The sequence below is a fragment of the Triturus cristatus genome, chromosome 1_1, assembly GCF_964204655.1.
Source record: "Triturus cristatus chromosome 1_1, aTriCri1.1, whole genome shotgun sequence".
NCBI lineage: Eukaryota > Metazoa > Chordata > Amphibia > Caudata > Salamandridae > Triturus > Triturus cristatus.
Window position 1 is genome coordinate 1270445444 of NC_140579.1, and position 23246 is coordinate 1270468689.

At 52.2% G+C, this 23246-nt stretch overlaps 1 pseudogene; it reads right to left on the minus strand.

The window, feature by feature from the left end:
- The window catches only part of LOC146871938 (voltage-gated inwardly rectifying potassium channel KCNH6-like), a 267790-nt pseudogene extending 249283 nt beyond the window's left edge, over positions 1-18507 (minus strand).
- Between the last annotated feature and the right edge of the window lie 4739 nt (positions 18508-23246).

The window sequence follows — 23246 nt, forward strand, 5'->3', positions numbered from 1 at the left end:
TCTTAGTCTGGGTGAAATACACAGGGGCTGCATAAATGCAAGATTGGACGCCAAATTCCCAAGGTGCGTCTGTCCAAATAATCATGTACAAATGGTCATCATCAGATGATTGTAACAAGACACACAGGCACTGGCCACTGTGACTATGAACAAGGAAAATCAGGTCAGGCTGTACAGTGGACACTTGTACTACATTTCACGTCAATATACATGGTGCCAGGGGACAATGGCGCAGAGCACAACCTATGCTGTAGACACTGAGAGTGTCCACGTTTTGTGATGACACACATGACACCTATGAACATATGCCCCAGGGGACAGCAGTGGCCACACAACTCCATGGTCCTGAATGGGAATGACTGCAACACACGCCACCATCCCTGCACTATGCGTATCGCACACTCATGCACATCATGTCACAGGCCACAACATAGGACATGCGCGCTGTAAGGCATGACACTTGAGAGACTAACTCCCATGTCTGGACTCAGCATTAGTGCCAACTGACATGGAACCCACATGTACTGAACTGGACAGGGCACAGGCAAGGTCCCCAAACCTGTTACACACCACCCCCACACATGATGCTACAGGCATAGTTCACGTGGAGAAAGAGCCAGCCTACATTACCTTGTGAAGGAGTGACTACACACAGACCAGGGAACACATTGCAAGGAGGGGAAGGGAGGAAGGAGAGCACAGCTATACTGTGGGTAACTGGATCTGCACAGCACCTTTAAACCCTGGCAGTGTATCCATGCAACTGTGCACTTACAAATGCTGGTGACACACAACAAACACACATGTACCTACCCGCTTCCTGCTGCTGCTTCTCCTGTAAGCGCCTCTCCAAGTCTGGAAATACCACCGCCAGCACACGCTTGTGGATGTGGGTCAGACGGCGGCGCCCCCGGTTCTTATGGGTCTCAGGTGAGTCCCCCAGCAGGACCCGTGCGATCCTCCGCGTCCAGCACCGGATATCCTGCCAGCGTTTCCTCACCTGGGCCAGGCGCCGCTTGCGACCATCCGCACTCCTCACGGCACTGACTGCGGTCGGCCATATCTGCTTCTTGGCAGAGGCGCCTACCTGTGAGGATGAACAAGTGACACTACATCAATACACCAGGCACATGTCACAGAGAGACATATTAGAACAAATGTGCTGTTTACAACAAGGCATAGTATGCATCCAACGCATTGCACCTTTGGCATAGGGACATGATCCTCTGGGGAAGGGCAAAAGCAGTACGTGCCATTGAAAGTACACAGGTGGAATGAGGGCAACGACACAATCAATGATCCAGGCTCACACTGTGCATCACAAGCTACACCAGGATAATGTGCAGCACCTCTAAGCAGTCACATGCCACAGGCCACTGACGCTACCGCAGCAGAGAACACAGACACACACAGGCACAGGACATTCACCTGCCATTGCCAAATGCTGCGACAAAACTCACTCCTGCTCCCTGCTCACATCACATGGGCAGGGTATATCCATCCCTCATGCAGCCCGGGTTCTACACTCCACATATGCACCCACCCACATGACAGGGGACTTACACACACACCGATGTCCAGGGTACGAACACATCATGTGGACACTCTCAGCACAGGCACACAGAACTAACACACATCTGTGGGTACAGTCACCTGTCACACTGGGCTGACCACATAATCACATGAGGACTGTAGAGGCTACATTCCCAGGAGGACAAGACAGGCAGAATGTGGCATGCACCATGCAGTGATTGTCACAGTAAACACAATGCAAGTGAGGACGGCAGACATGCACCACAGCATGCACTGGCTGGGAGACATCAGGCATTCCCCCCCCCCGGGACAGTACATAGCATGTGTGCCACACCTGGACACAATGCCAGAAGTCACACTCACAAAAAAGGGACACAGTCTGTGCTGGTGGACTCTGCACTCACCTGATACCCTGGTCGCCCATACAGCATGGGGTACTGTGGCAGGATCACATCCAGCAAAGCCAGGTTCTCCTCCAGGGTGAAAGGCTGTGACCTCTCCACAGACCTTGACATGGTTCCAGGGAATCAGTAGCAGCAGCTGGGTCGTGGAATACAAAGATGTGCAGGCAAGTGCTCCCTCATGGGACCTGGCTGCCTTATATCTGCCTTGCTGGCCTGTTTCATGCACAGGAGTACAGAGTGATTGGTCACTCACATTTGCATCCTATGTTTCCTCCAATCCCTTCAAATCTAGCACAGTCAGTGGGTTCTTATTGTGGTTTTTTTCTTCAGCATGATGTCAACTCCAGAAGCACATTGCAACAAAGTAGATTCATTCAAACTGACTACTGCTGTGCACCTGCTTCAAAAAATTCAAACTTTAAACTTGGTCTCCATGACAACCAGCATGCATGTAGGCCTTTATACTTGCCCCTCATGTGTCCCCTATGTAATTTGGAGACTCACACACAGGTACGGTGCGTTCTGGGGCCCTAGGGCACCCCAAATGCATAGCAACGGCCCGTACAGGCGTGTGTACGGTCCGTCTCACTATGGGTGTTCTCGCGTATGCGTACTCATAGTGGTACGGACCGTACACACGCCTGTATGCTCAGTATCACTATGAGTACGCATACGCGAGAACACCCATAGTGATAGTGAGCGTACAGGCGTGTGTACGGTCCGTCTCACTATGGGTGTTCTCGCGTATGCGTACTCATAGTGATAGTGAGCGTACAGGCGTGTGTACGGTCCGTCTCACTATGGGTGTTCTCGCGTATGCGTACTCATAGTGATAGTGAGCGTACAGGCGTGTGTACGGTCCGCACCACTATGAGTACGCATACGAGAGAACACCCATAGTGATAGTGAGCGTACAGGCGTGTGTACGGTCCGTACCACTATGGGTGTTCTCGCGTATGCGTACTCATAGTGATAGTGAGCGTACAGGCGTGTGTACGGTCCGTACCACTATGAGTACGCATACGCGAGAACACCCATAGTGAAACGGACCGTACACACGCCTGTACGCTCACTATCACTATGGGTGTTCTCGCGTATGCGTACTCATAGTGGTACGGACCGTACACACGCCTGTACGCTCACTATCACTATGAGTACGCATACGCGAGAACACCCATAGTGAGACGGACCATACACGAGTGCGTATGCTCACTATCACTATGGGTACACATACGGCAGCACTCCCATAGTGATAGGGAACGTACACAGGCCCTCTTAGCGAAAGTACGGTGCCTTTCACACATCACAGTGGTGACAGGCAGCACACAGGAAGGAATAGGGCTGACATACTTGTCCATGGATGGACATCAAGGCATTGTCTGGGCAGTACTACATGTGTGGGGCACAGGTGTGAAAGGCTGTGATGTGGCACATTACTCCTGAGTGGAGAAGGCACCAGATGTATGATGAGATGTGTACAGATGTTATGTGTGACGGTGCAATGTGTGCCAGGCATGCCCTTGACTCCTTTGACATGTGTGCATGTCGTACTGCACACTTGGGATGAGCGTCACTGGCATGGCACGGTCAACAACACACGCAAGTGTCCCCTGATGCCCGCTACAGGGGTTACCACACCAGACAGGTCACTACCCACGGTGCACGATGTGACTATGTCATGTATGTGTGGGGGGTTCCCATTAGGTTGATGTTGGAGCTCCCTCAAAAGCATCAGCTGTTGCAGCAACCAACATGTGTCTGTGTGTAGATTGACATGGCACACTGTTCCGCACACCAGGCCACATGTGGTATCGGATGTGAGGTGCGTATGTATGCATGGGACACAGAGTAGCGTAACAAGGACATGTCTGCATCCTCTCTATGAATGTGTGGTGAGTCATCACATGTACACCTTCATGGCAAGGTGTGTGGGCTGTCCTAGTGTAATGTCATGTGACCTGTGGCTCTAGTGTTCCGCTACCAGTCTCTGCAATCGACATCCTACTTCTGCTGATGTGTGGATGTATGTCACTCCTGTCTTGCGTCTGGCTGTTCACTTACACTGGGACACAGCTAATCCCATGCCATGGCATGTGGAGGTTCACAATCTCCGTGTGTAGCTGGGTCTTGGTAGGAGTGTCACCTGCCAGCCATACGTGTCCAGGGCATGTGGCACATACCTGACTCCGTATGTCGCATATGTGTATTGACAGATTAACATGTGCTCAGTACATATAAATTGTTGTTGTAGTGCACTTACTCTTCCATGTCACTTCCAAATTACTGCAGAGCGCCGCCTCTTCCCCGACCAATTCCGGACTTGGCTGCCATGCGGGAGAATGACTGTATCCGGTGCTACCGCTTCCCCCAACCGTTGATTCTGGAGTTGACGGCGAGACTGGCACCACACCTGCAACTGCTGCACAGGTATCCTACGGCACTGACACCCAAGCTGAAGGTAATGGCAGCCCTAAATTTTCTTGCCACGGGTACCTTTCAAAATACCATAGCTCATGTTGGTGGCATTTCCCAGAGCATGTTCTGCCGTGTGCTGCATGATTTCTTAGAGGCCATGTTGCTTCACCTGGATGAGTTCATCCATTTCCCAACCCCTGAAATGTTGACTGGGGTCAAGCGTGGATTCTATGCCCTGGGAGGGATGCCCCATGTCATTGGGTCCATAAATGGGACACATGTGGCTTTGGTACCACCACAGGCACAGGAGGTAGCGTACAGGAATCGCAAGCAATACCACTCCATCAATGCCCTTGTGGTGTGTCTGTCCAACATGGTGATTTCACATGTCTGTGCTCGTTTTCCAGGATCAGCACACGATGCCTACATCATGAGGCGTAGCAGGGTGCCTGAAATGATGACGCAGCTGCGCAACGAACGAGCATGTGTTGTTGGTGAGTACACTCTGTCTGTCCTGTATTTGGCGTAGACTTCCAGCACGACCGCTTCTCCTGTCCTACTTATGTCCATGTGCTTTCCATGTAGGGGACGCTGGCTATCCCAACATGCCATGGCTGATCACACCTCTCCGCAACCCCATCACGCCGGCCCAGCTCCGCTACAACACCGCCCATGGCCGGACAAGGCGAGTGATAGAGAGGACATTTGGCCTCCTGAAGAGCCGATTCCGATGCCTCCACAAGACCGGCGGCGCCCTCCCATATGCCCCGGCGAAGGTCTGCAAAATCTTCATGGTCTGCTGCATGCTGCACAACATGGCAGTTGAGAAAGCTGTGCCACTCATCCTGGATCAAGATGATCAGGACCATCCACCCGTGGAGGACGAAGGGCTTGGCAATGGGGCTAGTGATGTGGAGGATGTGGTTCCGCAAGAGGACATCCGGACTCGGCTCATACGCGACTTCTTTGCTTAGTGGTGAGTACCAGTGTCTGTGGGTGCACGCATTGGTCCCCGTGTGGCATGTGTTGCGATGTGTGTGTCCATCTGCATGTATGCCACGTGAGTCAGAGGTGTGTGTGGATGTGTCACTGGAGTGATGGTGCCAGTGATGTGTATTTCCCCAGTTATAATTGTGACCTGGCATGTTGTCATCCTTACATGTGTCGAGTACATGCACATGCAAGTGGCTGTGCTTTTTGTGGCTGACTTCTTGTGTGTCTCTCATCCCCAGGTACTTGCGCATGCCGTCTGCTGGTTGCATTGTTAGGGCACTGCTATTCCTCATGGACACGTCATCGTGTGCTGACTCAGCGTTACATGCACGGACAAGTTTGGAAGTCTCCTTAGGGTAAGGGATGCATCAGGGGTGTATTGGGTGTGGCAGTTGTTTACGATGTATGCACACTGCCCCTGTCGATGTTTGGTTCCTCTGCAGACATGTTGCATCACCATGGTACACATTACATGCAGCTGGGTACACCTGAATAGATGGTCAGACTTGTTGACAGTCATCAGTGATGGGATTGTGGAATGTGATGATGGCATCAATGTGTGTTACACTGCCCTCGGACACATACGGTTTGCATTGGCTTGACATGGTGTGGGACTTCCACATCAGTGGATCAATGGTGTATGGCAGTCTCTCCGTGAGCAGCAGGGGGTGTTTAGCTGTTAGCCGACACTTGTGTGCCAGTTCCATGGCTATCACGCATTTGTGCTGCAGAAGGGGGGTGCCAGTGTTGGACCCACATGTTACTCCACATGACCCGTTCATGTGTACTCCGAGTTGCCTCTGCAATCCCAAATACATGACTAATAAAGGTGTCCCTATGCCTCCAAGGTGCCTCTTCTCAGTCAATGCTGGTGTGTTGCCACGGTGCATCCGGCATGTCTGGCATGGTTTTCCGTGATAGTGGCTATGTGTCTATGTGTAGAGTAGCAAGATGCAAGCTGTTTGTGTGGGATTAAACTCTGTATTTTGCATGATGTCCATGACTGTGTGGGTATTGTGACATGTGCCATCCCCATGCATCCAACGTTGGCCAGGCCACCATTCTCTGCATCCACCTGACTCAAGCTTGCAGGACATGGTTCTGCCACCTGTCCACACATACCTGGGTGCCCCCCAGGACACTCCACATGATCCCTGACCTCTGCGCATGGCTGTCGCTGTACTCAATATGTCTGTCGGCACGGTTGTGCGGCCACCCCCTCAGCTGGTTGGGCCCATCACGGGTGTGTATGGTGCTCCATGTCTGTCTTGCCTAATACAATGTGACCCATGTGTGTCCTGTGCCAGACTCAGGCCCCAGGGTGTGGATGGTTGAAGTCAAATGAGAACTCAGGCATAGTTAGACTTTACAAGACACATGTATGGTAATAATGCAATCAGTAGGCATCTTCTCTTTATGGTGTGACTTTTTGGTTGGGGTAGGGGGTGGCGGTTTGACATGAGGGGCTTTCCGGTGTGTGGAATCTAAAGTTCACTAGGGGAGTTGGTGTCCTTGCCATTTGAAATCCTCAGAGTCCATGCCACAGTCTTTGTCAACATTGGTCAGACAGTGACCAGCAAGTCCATGTGGCAGAGAATGTCTTTTGCTGCTGTGCTGCTGTTGGTCCAGTGGGCCAGGTGCCAGGCCAGGTGTCCTAGGAGATGGTGCTGTTGCGCCGACCCTCACGGTCTTTTCCATGGACGACCCGCCCTCCTGCGGGGACCCTCAGAAGCAGGCCGTGACGATGTTTGGGATGCTCCGTCGGATGTCTCTTCCTCCTCCTCCTGATCCCTCCCTGTGGGTGGTGATGTTCTACGCCTGATGGCACAGGGAGGGTTGCCCATGTTGTCGGCCATCCGACGGAGTGTACTGTGAATTCCCGTGAACACCGTCACGAGCTCAGCCTGTCTGTCCTCCATCCGCCGTTGGTGTCGCAGTAGACAGGCATGTTGCTCCGCATGTTGCTGGGCCTGCTGGGTCTTGATCTCATCGAGGGTCCCCTTCATCTCGTTGAGGGTGGACACAACCTGGGCCATGCCCGTGGTGTCCTGCTGGTATGTGTCCAGGATGTTTCGGACATGGGAATATACCGGTTCCCCAGCCAACCGGTCAGGCTCGCGCCTCCGCCGTCCTCCACTCCCACCACCCCTGCCCACTTGCACCTGGCCTGCCCTTGTGGGCACATCGGGTCTCCGGGACCCCTGAGGGGTGGCATTCGCGTTGTCGCCTGCCTCCTCCTGGGTGCCCGGGACACCGTGTCCCTCCTGGCCAGCCTGGCTGCATTGTGGTGGTGGGGCAGGGATCCTGGGTGTCTCCTGGGATATGGCAGGAGTGGGGGTGGTGGTTGGCCCAGTTGTACCCGACGCAGGTGCTGCAGGTCGTTGGACACCAGAGGGGCCAGGTTGGTCGGGGTCGGGTTCGTCCACAGAGTGGTGAGAGTCGTCGCTGCCGGTGGCTCCGTCTTCCCGCCGAGCCGGGTCCTGTGAGTCTTCCCCCCCAGTGTTGGGGGGTGATCCACGACGTTGACCTGTGTGTGAGAGAGACAATGTTAATTTTGTTCCATGCAACATCCATGTTTCATTGTTTTCAAAGTTGGCACATTTCCTCTGGGAATTTGGATATGTCTTGCATTCCACTCACAGTGCACTTGTGCATGGGTATGTCCCTTGGCCACAGCTTTTGCGACTTTACCTATGTGTGGCACAGTCTTACTTGCTGCGTCAATTGTGACTGCAGTCAGCAGTGGAGTGGGCAGGTGTGGCGAGCCATGCATTGGCGCCTTCCGTGTAGCACTGTACGTGTGCACATGGAGTGGTTCCACACACTTAGATAATGCAGGTAGCTGGCGTTGTGCTCGTGCACAGGTTGTGACATGGCCCTGTGTTTTGCCATGGAGAAGAGGGGGGGGTTCTGGCACTGGCCACCCTTGTCTAAATGCACGCAGTCCACCTGCTGACGAGCAGACATTCCCACACACCACAAGGCTGATTTGCTCTCCCTGTGTGTCCCTTTCTCGCTCCCTCTCTGTCCCCCTCTCCCTCCCTCTGTGTGTCAGCCTCCTCCCTCTGTCCGTCTCCCTGTGTCTCCCTCCCTCTCTGTCCCCCTCTCCCTCCCTCTGTGTGTCAGCCTCCTTCCTCTGTCCGTCTCCCTGTGTCTCCCTCCCTCTCTGTCCCCCTCTCCCTCCCTCTGTGTGTCACCCTCTGTCACCTCAGCCCAGCTTCCTGGGCACACACTGTTAGCAGATCTTTGAATGGCCCTTGGATTGTTGATGTGAGTTTGTTTCTGATCTCCAGGCACCCATTGGGTGTAGTGTCTGTGTCTGCACTGCTGCTGTGGTGGTGTGTGCTGCCACTCTTTCACAGTGTTGGCTGTTCATTAGCTGCTGTCATGTGCAAGAACGTGCCGTCACCCCCATGTGTTGATGCAAGGCGTCCGCCATTTGCTGGCGAGTCTTTCCTGTGTGGGGACACACTGTTTGTCTGGCTGTGACCTAGGCCATATGGGCAGGGGGCATTGTTGTCTGCTTCTGATTTGCACTATGTGATTTTTGGGGCCCACACTCCCGCCATCTGGCTTACCGTGTCATGTGTTGGTGTTTTCTGTGGCCTGTGACTTGACATTGTCCAGCTGGCTGCATGGGGCATGGTGGCGCCAGTGGCATGTGCGTGTTCATGGAGTGTGGTTGAGTCATGCGATAGCTTGGGGTGGTTGCGTGCCTGTTTGTGAGTTTGGTTGTGGATGACGTTCCCCCCATGTGAGGTGAGTTGTTTGTGTACTCACCAGGGTCTCGGAGTCCGTCTAATCCGTCCACTGCCACCACCGGCAGTATGGCCATCACCCTCTCCTCCCAGGGATGGTATTCTACGCGTCTGCGGGGTGGCCCTCCTCCAGTGACGTTGGCCTGGTTGTGTTCGTCCATCATTTTGGCTCGGATCCTCCTCCGCAGATCGTACCACCTGGCTTGGCATTCATGCCTGGTCCTTCTGGTGTCAGCAACAGCATTCACAGCATCGACGATCGTCTGCCACATGGATGTTTTTTCTGAAATGCTGGTCTGTCTGACCAATGTTCCAAAGAGGTGTGGCTCAACTCTGAGGATTTCATCGACAAGGACCTCCAACTCTCGGCTAGTGAACTTTGGATTCTTGTTAGTGGGCATGGTGAGGGGTGTGGGTGTGGATGGTGGGGGAGGGGTGTGGATGGTTGTGGGTGTGTGGGTGTGGTTGTGCAGGTGTGTGTGTGAATGTGATGAGGGGGTGTTTGTGAAGGTGTGTGTGTGAAGGTGTGCAAGTGTAAGGTGTGGTAAAGCTTCTAGTATGGTGCTGTAGGTTGTCTGTGGGGTCTGGCAGCAGTGAGTCTGTTACAAAGGCTCATGGTTTGTGTGTGTGGGCCATTTTTATTGGTCCATTGGTGGGTGTGGCTGTGTTTGAACTTTGGGTGGGTGTGTTATAAGGAGTGATTGTGTTTTGGGCCTCTGTTTGGGATTTTGGCAGTTGCAGGTCAGTGAATGTGTTGTTTTTGTGCTTGTTGGACATGTTTTGTGGCTTTGTGCCATTCGAATGGTGTATTCTTGTGTTGTTTTGCTTTGTCCTGGTTGTGTACGTGCGTTTTTAGCGTGTGTACGGTGTGTACATGGGCCATTTTGTTGTACAGTGCTGTCCTTGTGTCTGGCTTGGTACGACTCGTACATGCGCGATGTTGTGTGAAGGTGGTGATGTTGGGGCCTGGGGTACGCTCCATACGTACGCGGGTGAGGGTACGGGTCGTACATACACGGGTGGGGGTACGACTCGAACGTACACGGGTGTACATACACGGGGGTGCGACACGCACACGGGTGTACATACATGGGTGGGGGTACGACTCGAATGTACACGGGTGTACATGCACGGGGGGGTACGAAACGTACACGGGTATACATACACGGGTGGGGGTACGACTCGAACGTACACGGGTGTACATACACGGGGTGGTGCGACACGTACACGGGTGTACATACACGGGTGGGGGTATGACTCGAACGTACACGGGTGTACATACACGGGGGGGTACGACACGTACACGGGTGTACATACACGGGTGAGGGTACGACTCGAACGTACACGGGTGTACATACACGGGGGTGCGACACGTACACGGGTGTACATACACAGGTGGGGGTACGACTCGAACGTCCACGGGTGTACATGCACGGGGGGTACGACTCGTACACGGGTGTACATACACGGGTGGGGGTACGACTCGAACGTACACGGGTGTACATACACGGGGGGTGCGACTCGTACACGGGTGTACATACACGGGTGGGGGTACGACTCAAACGTACACGGGTGTACATACACGGGGGTACGACTCAAACGTACGGGGGCTGGGGGGGTGTTCGGCACGTATGCGGGCACATGTCTCCATGGTTGCTATGGGTGTTCGGTGCGGACGGTGTTTTTTGCATACGGTTGTAACATCGGACGCACGGGATGGATCGTGATTCCGCAGTCGGACTTCACTTTTCACATTTGTACGGTAAATCGACCGGGGACGTGTCGGACACAATTTCCGACCCGAGGACGTGTGGGGAATTATTCCCAATGCGATTCGTATGGTCTTTTTCCCATGCGAATCGTAATTGGCAGTTTGTACGGCACTTGTACGACTCGTACGGTAAAAAGACCGGACACGAGTCGTACGGGCTATTTTTTTACCGGATCGTAATCGGCACCTGTATCCTCAGCTATAGACATTGTGAAAAAAGATTTGGTCCTGCTGCGTCAAGGCCAGTCTCAATTGTGTTCTATTCTTCCATTAGGCTGGACGCTACAAAACCTGCGTGCAGGCTATGTGCCTTGTTGTTTCATCAACACGTCTTCTCTGTTTTCTGATTACAATCTCACGGATAAACAGATTGAACTGGCACAAAGGGGAGCGAAGTATACAGTGCTGAGCATTGAAAGACTGGAAAAATTGCCATTTATGGTAGCGAAAAAACCAACTACTGAATGGATCATACATGGCAAAATAACTCTGCCTGTTACAACTTTCCATTTTCAGTATTGTCTTAAACACATGCCAGTAGGCAAATATGAAAGGTTGGGTAAAGAATACATCAGGACATCCTGGGATTTACCTAACACACACAGATGTTGAAGTGGGGGCCGTGAAGTGTTTATTAGCGGAACACACTGTACAAAATATGCACTGAGCGGTTCACTCATATGTTGGGATATTAGTTTACACGGGGCTTGTAGCAGTTCCACTGCAAATTTATCCTGCCACCTGCAAGATTCCGCTGTGATTAATCCAGCGTTTGGACAACTTTCAAATGGGAGTTACCTCATGTTGAATGATCAGAGCTGTTGTGGCATGTAGCCAGGTATCCCATATCTAGTAACGGTTACTTCCAGGGTCACTTGCTGTATGCAAGTCTTGTTCCCCCAAATAGACACAGTCAGGGAGTCGTCTTTATACCCTTCACTGAACATCTCTTCTATACGAATTGATACTTTAAGCAGAATAAAAGCCATTCTTTTACAACAAACCGTGCCTTTGACCTTGGCCAAAGAAACCTATGATCTACAAGTCGCAAGGACTTCGGCTGAGATACAGGCTCTGTTAAGGACAAACTGCCCTACACATTTCACAGAAATGTTGGGACGTATCTTAAACATGTCTGATACGAGCGGTGTTGTGCATGTATTTAAGACCGTATGTTCGGGACTGTTAACACCTTTTCAAACAGTCCTTGGAATCATTCCAAGCTTCATGCACTCGGTGTTTTGTGGTCTGCCGCTAATTCTAGCAATTATCACAGTAATCCTATTTTTATTCCTACTGCTGCGCTATTGCAAGCCAATCCACCAGCGTCACTCCCGGCACCTTGGAGCTTGCTCTCCTGGAAAGGAAGTGTCGTGAACGCATAGTGCAACTATTGGGTTTACCTTGTCTAAATACCACATGGTTTCTGTCGTTCAGACCAAACTGGCAAGATTGCATCTTACCTGTGCTACGCTGCCTGCTTTGCGGTGAAGAATGCATGCTAGACATCTATCTAACACTCCTATCAGTCATGCCAACGGATATCAATACTCTGCTGGACCCGATAATGGCCCATGCTCTGTGTTGTCCCCAGAGGCTACCGCTCCTGATGACGGCATTTGTTGAGATCTCACAGACGCAACATGATACTGCTGAGGTATGAGATGGATTCACAGGCACACAGGTATCATCAAACACTGCTACTGACGATGCATCACATCTATGTGCAGTTAGTCTTCTAAACGAGGTAATCGACCTATCACCGACAACAATAGACGATTTTTTGTCTACAGGATTATAGGATTTCATGTTTTCCCCTGTGATTTGGCTCACAGTGTACTATGTAATCTATTAATTTGGCCTTCATTTTTCTAAACAAAAAGACAAAATTTGAAACTTTCCTAAGATCGCACTTTTTGCATATTGACTTTTTTTAGTGGCTAACAGCTCTGTTTACAGTAGAACTATTCATAGAGAACAGACTTCTTTGAAACACTTCCAGGGACACATTGTCACCTTTTTCTCACATTTATGTAATCATGACATGAAATGGCTCTGAACCTTTTTCCTTTCTGTACAAATGGACCATTTCATTACATATGTGTATATATTTCTGTTCATTCTCTTAGCATTCACTGTAAATATATGCTTAGAATGCAATATTGCTTTAATATGTACAGCACCTGCATTCATGTGTAGCGAACTTTTAACAAAGACTTTTTAGTATGCTTTTACAAATGTTTTAAGTGAACATGTGATACTCAATGTTATGTGTTTAGCATATTTAGCATTTAGTAATATCGATCAGTAGTCATTGGAGTGGGTGTTGTGTTTCGATTTATATACCTTGCAACCCTCTGAGGCGGAAAGCCGGAGGTTTCTTTTACTGTTCAATTTTAAAATTGTCACTGAATAACTTGTTTCACTTGCTCATTCAAAGCACAAAAACGCTCTCGCTCACCTGCTGGAAGCGCTGCTGAGACGCGCTAAATCCAGTCCCCCACCCTCGGGGAATCGCCATCACCGAGAGCGCGCCAAAGGCGGAGCCACGCCCCCTGCGAGGCCACGCCCATTACTTGTAGCACAAATGTGCCGACCCCCCCAGCGCAGCGGACGAGCGCAGCGGGAGCGCCGTTTGCGCGCCGAAGGCGCGCCTAAGGCAAGCCCGTCTGCGCCCGTCCGCGCACGACCGGGCCTAGGGCCAGAACCCCTGCCTGATTCCCTCCCCTCAAACATACGGTACTCCCGGAGAGACCTTTTGAGCCTCAGACCTCCTCCGCAGTCCTGTGATTACATCCATAATCCCAAGGGACCCTTCATTAGCTGCCCCTCATGCAAACCAACGCAGCTTAGGCTACCCGCGAGACCCAGCAAGCCTGTCACCCTCAACCTTGCCTCTCTGAACTGCCGCTCTCTTCCCAAACACGCGACTCAGATTGCCGACCTCATAGAGGACCATGAAATTGATATATTTTTTCTCACGGAAACGTGGCTCGGCCCTCATTCTCAATCTGACATGGTCTTAGCAACCCCACAGGGCTATTGTATGCAGTCCTTACCCCGTCCTCTAGGTAGAGGAGGAGGGATAGCCATTATCCATCGAGAACACCTCCACTTCAAAACCTACGACGCCCAGGTTACCGACGCAGAAAGCCTGCATTTCTCCGTAACTCTCAACCCAACCACCTCCCTTACAGGACTCCTCATTTATCGCCCTCCCGGCACTCCGGGCCCCTTCATCAGCTCGCTTCTGGACCTAATTACAACCCAAGCCCACGCCTTCTCTAACTACATAATAGTTGGCGACCTGAACATCCACCTTGAAGACCCGGCCAACTCGGCAGCCCTTGACTTGATTCAAGACCTAGCGGCTCTTGACATCCGGTTACTAAACTCCGGTGCCACCCACACCAAGGGCCACCTCTTAGACCCTGTACTTACAAACTCGCCTTCAATGTCAGCCAAAGAGACCTTGCCCCTCCCCTGGACAGACCACTTTATGGTCTCCTTCCAACTACCTGTAACCTCCAAGAAAAATCGCACACCCCCCACTTTTAGCAAGGATAGGACCTGGCCCAGACTCTCCACGGACGAATGGACTCAGACCCTGGAAAAAAACATCCCTGCCCAGGCAGAAGACCCAAATACCGCAGACAAAAGATTCAGAGATTGGATTACCGCCTCCCTAGACCTTATACTTCCACTCAGAAATAGGGAAAATAAAAACGGCAAACGTGGCTCAGCTCCATGGTATTCCACAGAGCTAAGAGCACTCCGCAAAAACTGCAAAAAGGCCGAACGTCTTTGGAGAAAGACCTGGCAAAATGCCAACAAAGAAGACTACCAGGCTGCGGTCAAAATTTACAAAGAAGCCATCAAATCAGCCAAAGCTTCCTACTATACCACACGCATACAAGAAGCATCCAATTCAGCCCGAGAATCTTTTTTAATCGTCAAAGAGCTGACCAAGGTCCCCACCACCTCCTCCTCTAACACACCCAAAGTCGACAGAAGCAATGAATTAGCCATTTTTTTCAACGAAAAAATCACCCGTATCCTGGCTTCCCTCCCTCCCTCCAGCCTTACGGAAAGCAGTCCGGTCCCCAATTTGTCTGAAAGCAGCTGTCGTCCTTCGCTTAAGACTTTTCGACCTGTCACCCCCGCAGAGGTTGAGCGAACCCTTGTAAAAATGAAAAGTGGACCCAGCCCCTATCAGGTTCCTTAAGACAGTAGCCCCAGTAATAGTTCCCACCATTACGGACCTCATCAACTGTTCGTTTTTACATGGCATCGTCCCCGACAGCTGGAAGAGTGCGGTGGTCAAAGCACTCATAAAAAACCCCAGCTGGATCCAGCAGACCTGACCAACTATAGGCCAATATCCCTACTCCCTGGCATTAGTAAAGTCACCGAGAAATTGGTAAATATCCAACTATCTCAGTTCCTTGAGACAAACAAACTGCTCAGACAATCCCAGACCGGATTTCGCCCAGGCCACGGAACGGACACCGCACTGCTTGCGGTGATTGAAGAGGCAAGGGGCTTACTAGATTCAGGAGGATCAGTGGCAGTGATCCTCCTGGATCTAAGTGCAGCCTTCGATACGGTCAACCACCGTGTCCTTCTGAGCAGACTGGCGAAAGCAGGACTTACCGGGACAGCTATCGGATGGATCGAATCCTATCTTACAGGACGCACCTTTCAAGTCTGGGATGACAGTCACCACTCATCCACCCTCCCACTCACCAGCGGCGTGCCTCAGGGCTCTTCCCTGAGCCCCACGCTTTTTAATGTCTATATGGCCCCCCTCGAGGACGTGGTAACACCATTTAACATCAAAATGGTGAGTTACGCCGATGACACCCAACTGGTTGTCTCCCTGTCCCAGCTGATTGACCATCCGGAAAACCTGACTAACTGCCTCATAAACATCCACAACTGGATGAACGAATCATCTTTGAAATTGAATGGGACAAAGACAGAGGTAATGTTACTCGGTAAGCAATGGACATCTATCCCTCCCACGATATGGCCCGATGTGTTCGGTGAAATCCCCCCCCCTAAATCTGAAATCAAAACACTCGGGGTGTGGCTAGAGCCACAACTCACGATGAAGACCCAGGCTACCAAAACCTCGGGCACATGTTTTGGGCTCATGTGTAAGACTCGTAAAATCCTGCCCCTACTCCCTCCTATGTCCAGAAAGCTCCTTATCCAGGGCCTAGTGCTGTCCCGCTTAGACTACAGCAATCTAGTCTATCTGGGTGCCCCCGAGGCTACCATCTCGAAACTCCAGCACACACAGAACGCGGCAGCACGTATGATCACCAACACCCCCTCCAGAACATCTGCCAAGCCAGCCCTTAAAACCCTGCACTGGCTCCCGGTGCGCCAAAGGGTGCACTTTAAAGCAATGTGTATCACACACAAGCTCTACAACGGTTCCGGCCCAGCGATCCTTAGCAACATGATTACACCCTATACAGCAACCAGAGTGCTACGATCGCAAAATGAGAATCGAGTCCACATTCCCAGATTCAAAAAAGTCCGCACGGGAGGCCGCCAATTCTCCGTTCAGGCGGCCAAAGGCTGGAACGCACTCCCCCTGGCCCTCAGATTGGAACCCAATTACCTTGCGTTCCGAAAAAAACTTAAGACCCACTTGTTTCCCAAGTAACACCCTTCGACTACCTCCCGTCTCAATAGGTTCAAGTTACATAGCGCGGGGATACCCTTGGGTCACCAGGCGCTGTAGAAATCGCTAAAATAAATAAATAAATAAATACCCGTATATAGGTTTCCCTGAATAATGTCCTCATATAGGCACAACTCACTTTGCCCTTATTTAGGCATAGAATCCCAGCCCTTATTTAGGCATTAGCCATGCTAACCAAATACAGGCATGGTCACCTACATTTGTCCATCCCACGTCACAACGAGTTCTTAGAAACCAGACCCTTAAGCCGAACTGGACTTTCCCTAGCTAGGATTATTGATTTCTCCAAGAACTCATCTATTATGCATGAACTACTATTCCTTAGGGGTTCATCCATGACGTCTTCCTCTGCCCGACTTTACGTCAATGCTAGCATTCCTAAGCACCTTCCAGGTATAAATATATGCCTTCCCTTACTCTGGCAAACCACGGCACGACTCAGCACGACTTGACTGCACGGTTCGCCACGGCAAGTTCGTATTATATATTGCTTTCTGTCTAATGATCGTAACAGCTCATATCTCTTACACGAGAAACAAGACTGTTCAATAAAACCTTTCATTGAAACGCCCGTCTATCTATTTCTGTGTAACTCTGGAGAAACTAAGAATGCACGATTGACTGAGTGAAACAAAGATGTCATGTTTATGTGGTTTTCAGAAACTAATCCCTTCTTGTTCATTCGAGAAGTTTCTAGTGACCTCTGAGGGAGCTGGCACACAAAGTAATTAAGTTTAATGTACTCGATAGGAGCATACTGACCTTAGTCCTATGCGAAAACTATAGTGTATATTATTCCAATGTGCAGAGCCTATAAGGGAAATAGGAACTACACTACAGAGGGGATTTGTGTATTCTGAAGTGCATGAGTTGAGAAAGAGCAGGTGGTGAGGTAATGAGTTGATAGTTGGGGGATTTGGGCTTGTTGGGTGAGGAGAAGAGGCTGCTGTGGGAGAAGTGAGGGATGTGAGTGGTTGAGGGTGAGATGAGAAGGGAGAGGGTGAAGGGCAGGAGTGAGTACTGTATGAAGGGAGGTGGATCAGATAAAAGAAAAGATGAAACAATAATATGGACAGTTCACAATTGCAAATAACAGGCTACAAACTGGAGTTCCTCTTCACCAGTTGAAGTTGCCTCATCATGATTTGAATCCACGACTTGTAAAGCTGGCAGGTGACACACAGACACTTATCTCAGTCGCAAATACATTTACACAGTGATCTTTGTGGGGTAACAGGGATGTGTCGTAGGGCTGAGAGTGTCAGGAGGCAAATACTGAGGACAACAAAAGAGAAAGTGGAGAATAATGTGAGAAACAGAAGAGAGGAGTAGGCCATACTCAGAAGTAAGAGAGAGGGCAGAAGGGGAAAAAAGTGGTCTGCTGGAATGCAAGCAGTGGGGCAGTCAGATGAAGATGCTTACAGGCAGCAGAGGTTAGGCATGAGGAGGGGACACTGAAATGTTAATTGGATTGATTCAGAAGTGATGGAAAAACAGCAAAATGAGGTTGTAAGTTGGTCTGTGAGGAATAAAAATGTGAGCATAAATGATCAGCCAATGGAAAATCTGGACTGTTATCTTAATTTTACATAAGATGGAAAGAGCCACACTGTGTGCCTAGAAGGGGGAAGACACCCACTCAGTTGAATAATATTGTGTGCATCTCTACACTATTAATACATTCAGGTAGACGTGGGTAGCAGAGGGCCCTGTAGTACTCACTGCGTTCATGTCGATGCCAATTGTGTATGACCACGCGTGCTGGAAGTACTCCTCAAGTCGTTGGCTCAGAGGGTTCGGGATCTGGTGGAATCTGATGAACTCCTTCACCCGCAGCATCTGAGTGTGATAGTGTGCGGTGCCTGAGTAGAGCCGCTGGATGATAGTTGACACATTTCCAAATATGCTGGCATACATAAGTGCTGCACGGAAGTGAGAAGGAGAGTTGTACGTAGTTCCGATAGAGTGTATAATAAAATAGAATGCTAGGACTGAGGCTAGGAGTCATTGTCAAAATTAGATATGTATTGTGGTGGAGGGAGTCCGGTTGGAGCAGGTTGGCACGTCAAGAGGTTGATAGGTGGAACTCATGCTAAATAACAATTTGTATACAGATTGCACAGCGCTCTTGGTCTTTCAGACAAGAGTTGTTTGATCGTGTGTGTGACATTGTTGTTGTGTGTATGAGTTTGAATCAAGGTTGTAAGTGTGAAGGCTTTAGTTTGGAAAGTTAAAAGTTTAAAACGTTTGGTTTTAAAATTATATTTTGAAAACATATACATATAATGCATTGGTGCCGATTACGATCCGGTAAAAACCGGGTACGTCGGACGGAGCATATTCTCCGTCCGACGCGTACCCGGTCGTCAAAATATACAAACATGGAATTACGATTCGCACGGAAACACCATTTCCGTACGAATCGTAAAAAACACCGACCGACGAAAATAAACGTACAAATGCGATCCGGGAAAGCGCCGACGTGACGTCGGGACGCACGCAGCTTGCCATTCACGAACCAGGAATTACGATTCGCACCAACGTCATCCCGCACGGTGAATATTTTCCGGCTGGCAAAAACTGCCGGGAAATCAGGACGACGCGAACAAGGAGTACCGGTACGCGACGGACAGACAGGACGACGCGAACAAGGAGTACCCGTACACGACGGACAGACATGGACCCGAACCTACGTGTCATCCCGGCCCTCATAGCAGTCGACCTCCTCTACAGGTTCCGACGCAGACGCCGCAGAAGGTCTGAACAACAAAGGGAGGGGAGAAAGGGGGGGGTGGCAGGACCAGGGCAGGCCACAAAACCCCCACCAAAGTCACACAGCACACATGCCCTGGACATACCTGACCCTCAGGCCCTGGTCACTACGAGGGGGTGGGGGCGTGTCCAGCTAAGCCAGCGACCGCCACAACGGAAGTTCTTGACGACGCGAACCGGCAACACAACCAGACAGGTACGTCCCGTACCCACGCCTTAAGAGCGTGGGTACGAGTCGTACCACGCCCACACCTACGTCACCCCAACAATGGCGGGACGGCTCGTACCCACGTGGCAAAGGCCTGGGTACGGCCCGCACAAGCATCACATAGCGTGGGGACGGATTTGTACGGACCGTACCCCCACCCCGTATGCATGGAGCGTACCCCCAATCCCAACAGTGTAAGTACGACACATACCCCCACCCGCGTATGCAAGGAGCGTACCCCCATGCCAACAGTGTAAGTACGACATGTACCCCCACCCGCGTATGCAAGGAGCGTACCCCCCACCCCAACAGTGTAAGTACGACACGTACCCCCACCCGCGTATGCAAGGAGCATACCCCCCATGCCAACAGTGTAAGTACGACACGTACCCCCGCCCGCATATGCAAGGAGCGTACCCCCCACCCCAACAGTGTAAGTATGACACGTACCCCCACCCGCGTATGCAAGGAGCGTACCCCCCATGCCAACAGTGTAAGTACGACACGTACCCCCACCCGCGTACGTATGGAGCGTACCCCCACCCCAACAGTGTAAGTATGACACTTACCCCCACCCGCGTATGCAAGGAGCGTACCCCCCATGCCAACAGTGTACGTACGACACGTACCCCCACCCGCGTATGCAAGGAGCATACCCCCCACCCCAACAGTGTAAGTACGACACGTACCCCCACCCGCGTATGCAAGGAGCGTACCCCCCATGCCAACAGTGTATGTACGACACGTACCCCCACCCGCGTATGCATGGAGCGTACCCCCCACCCCAACAGTGTAAGTACGACACGTACCCCCACCTGCGTATGCAAGGAGTGTACCCCCATGCCAACAGTGTACGTACGACACGTACCCCCCCGCATATGCATGGAGCGTACCCCCCACCCCAACAGTGTAAGTACGACACGTACCCCCACCCGCGTATGCATGGAGCGTATCCCCCACCCCAACAGTGTAAGTACGACACGTACCCCCACCCGCGTATGCAAGGAGCGTACCCCCCATGCCAACAGTGTAAGTACGACACGTACCCCCACCTCGTATGCATGGAGCGAACCCACACACGTGTATGTTCTAAGCGTACATATTGTGCAGTGCCCAGAGACAGGAGGGGTGGGTGCCTATCACTCCCAGCAGTGCCCAGTCACAAGAGTGGTGGGTCAGAGTCCTCCCAGCAGTGCCCAGAGACCGGCGGGGTGGGTGCCTATCACTCCCAGCAGTGCCCAGACACAGGAGGGGTGTGTGCAGAGTCCTCCCACCAGTGCCCAGACACAGGAGGGGTGGGTGCAGAGTCCTCCCAGCAGTGCCCAGACGCAGGAGGGGTGGGTGCAGAGTCCTCCCAGCAGTGCCCAGAGACAGGAGGGGTGGGTGCCTAACACTCACAGCAGTGCTCAGAGACAGGAGGGGTGTGTGCAGAGTCCTCCCAGCAGTGCCCAGAAACAGGAGGGGTGTGTGCAGAGTCCTCCCAGCAGTGCCCAGACACAGGAGGGGTGTGTGCAGAGTCCTCCCAGCAGTGCCCAGAGACAGGAGGGGTGGGTGCCTATCACTCCCAGCAGTGCCCAGTCACAAGAGTGGTGGGTGCAGAGTCCTCCCAGCAGTGCCCAGACACAGGAGGGGTGTGTGCAGAGTCCTCCCAGCAGTGCCCAGAGACAGGAGGGGTGGGTGCCTATCACTCCCAGCAGTGCCCAGTCACACGAGTGGTGGGTGCAGAGTCCTCCCAGCAGTGCCCAGAGACCGGAGGGGTGGGTGCCTATCACTCCCAGCAGTGCCCAGACACAGGAGGGGTGTGTGCAGAGTCCTCCCACCAGTGCCCAGACACAGGAGGGGTGTGTGCAGAGTCCTCCCAGCAGTGCCCAGAGACAGGAGGGGTGTGTGCAGAGTCCTCCCAGCAGTGCCCAGACACAGGAGGGGTGTGTGCAGAGTCCTCCCAGCAGTGCCCAGAGACAGGAGGGGTGGGTGTCTATCACTCCCAGCAGTGCCCAGAGACAGGAGGGGTGGGTGCCTATCACTCCCAGCAGTGCCCAGTCACAAGAGTGGTGGGTGCAGAGTCCTCCCAGCAGTGCCCAGACACAGGAGGGGTGTGTGCAGAGTCCTCCCAGCAGTGCCCAGAGACAGGAGGGATGGGTGCCTATCACTCCCAGCAGTGCCCAGAGACAGGAGGGGTGGGTGCCTATCACTCCCAGCAGTGCCCAGTCACAAGAGTGGTGGGTGCAGAGTCCTCCCAGCAGTGCCCAGAGACCGGAGGGGTGGGTGCCTATCACTCCCAGCAGTGCCCAGACACAGGAGGGGTGTGTGCAGAGTCCTCCCACCAGCGCCCAGACACAGGAGGGGTGTGTGCAGAGTCCGCCCAGCAGTGCCCAGACACAGGAGGGGTGTGTGCAGAGTCCTCCCAGCAGTGCCCAGACACAGGAGGGGTGGGTGCCTATCACTCCCAGCAGTGCCCAGTCACAAGAGTGGTGGGTGCAGAGTCCTCCCAGCAGTGCCCAGACATAAGAGGGGTGTGTGCAGAGTCCTCCCAGCAGTGCCCATGGAACGCAAAGGGTGGAGTAGCCACAGATACCATGCCCACAAATGTCAGTCAGGTGCACAAAGACCCTGCAGTACATGTACCACATGTGTGCGAAGCTGGGAGTATACGCATGCATAGCGCCGAAAAGAAAACATGTCCACATGAAGTCATGTCAATAGTCCACATACACAAGTACAATGACTACCAAGGATGCCACGAATGATGCAGGTGGAGACATCGCTCAGCATGCATGTGCAAAGTTGAAGGAGTCCGTCACACACCCAGCTAATGTACACACAGCTCAGCGCTAAATATTGGGAACACCCTGCAGGGAAGATGGCAGGGTACACAGAGGCAGGAATACACCTTGGGACAATTTCACCATGCAGCAACTGCATACATGAACAGAGAAACATAGCTAACACCTTGTGATGGCACACAGATACCAGGGTCCCCCCTATGACCAGCACACTACTACATTTCCCACACACCCAACACATGAACACCACCCACAACCATGTAGCAGCCCCACCAACAGCAATACCAGCAAAGCAGTAGTGTTCCAAGGGAACAAAATAAATTGTTTTATTCAGCATGATCCAAAAAATCTTGTTTGTAGGAAGTTCAATATTTACAAAGCCCATAGGGCAGTCCAGAAGTCACAGCTGGAAGGGGGACACAGTGGGATGCGTGTCCACTAGCTTGCCTGCACAGCTACATTCCGTCGTCTTCCACAGGGGTGAGGGCATCATGTGGGGGGGAAGGAACAGGCACCGCAGGGACAGGATGGCGAAGGGTAGGCGTTGTGGGTGCAGGGATGGAGGACTCCACCACAGGGGGTGGGGCAGGGCCAAAGGTGGACTCTAGGAGCTCGCTGCACACCTTAGCAAGGTCCTCCAGGGAATCCCCTGCACCCGAAGGAACCACAGGCCCCAAGGAGGGGGAGGGGTCAGAGGGATGGGTCGCAGCGCCACTGGGGGAGGGTGTGGACGGGGGGGGGGAATCAACCACCCTGACCGGGGACTTCCTTGACCGCTTGCGTGGTGGTGTCACTGTGGGGCTCAGGGACAGAGCGGCCATGAAGGAGTCTTTGGGGGAGATGTGGCCAGGAGAGCTGAGGGGAGGGGATTTGGAGGGAGTGGATTTGGTGGA